Here is a 730-nt window from a genome sequence, read left to right as displayed (position 1 = left end):
CCCGATTTACTTCACTGTCTGCCTTGCGACGTTCAGGAGTTTGCGTTACACGCATCGGCTGAGCCGCGTAAACAGCACGCAGGATTCTTTGAGATGAAAGGCGCCGTGGGGTGATGGTGTGCCTCCCCCCATCGTAGGGCAGCTCACTTCCGCCGCTCACCCAGAATCCACCTAGAGCGCCAGGGCCTGCCGTCCCTGAGTGCAGTGGTCACAATGATCCTAATTCAGAGAAGAAAGAAAACCCAAGGTCCATCCGATTCAACCTCTCAGAGAGCAAAATCCGTCTCGGAGGGGCAGGCAGGGGACCCGAGGCACACAGTGCTTCACAGAGTCGGGGCTGGACCCAGGCCAATGGTTTTTCCTCATCACGCCATGTGGCTTTCGTGAAAATTAAAGTGAAATCCACGTGCACCTGCTCTGACCCACGCAGGGCTGACTCGGAAGCAAAGGCGGCACCTGATGTCCCGTCTCCCCTCACACTCGAGAGCCCCAGCTCTCCCCTGCCTGCCCAGAGTCCCATCTTCCGTGGTTTGTCACCCAGGTTTGCCCCCACTTACCCCTGAACACCGTGCTGGGGCCCATTCCCGCTGCCCTCACCTGTGCCTGGCCAAGCCGAGCAAGGGGCTCTCCCTAGGATAGCACGGTGTTCGGTTAGCGGCTCACTGGTGGCCCTCGCGGCATTAACACAGCCCTAACGCTTGACACCGATCTCCTCCCTACCATCCCTGGG

This window comes from Pteropus vampyrus, unplaced genomic scaffold (assembly GCF_000151845.1).
Source record: "Pteropus vampyrus isolate Shadow unplaced genomic scaffold, Pvam_2.0 Scaffold292, whole genome shotgun sequence".
Taxonomy (NCBI): Eukaryota; Metazoa; Chordata; class Mammalia; order Chiroptera; family Pteropodidae; genus Pteropus; species Pteropus vampyrus.
This window is presented reverse-complemented; position numbering follows the sequence as displayed.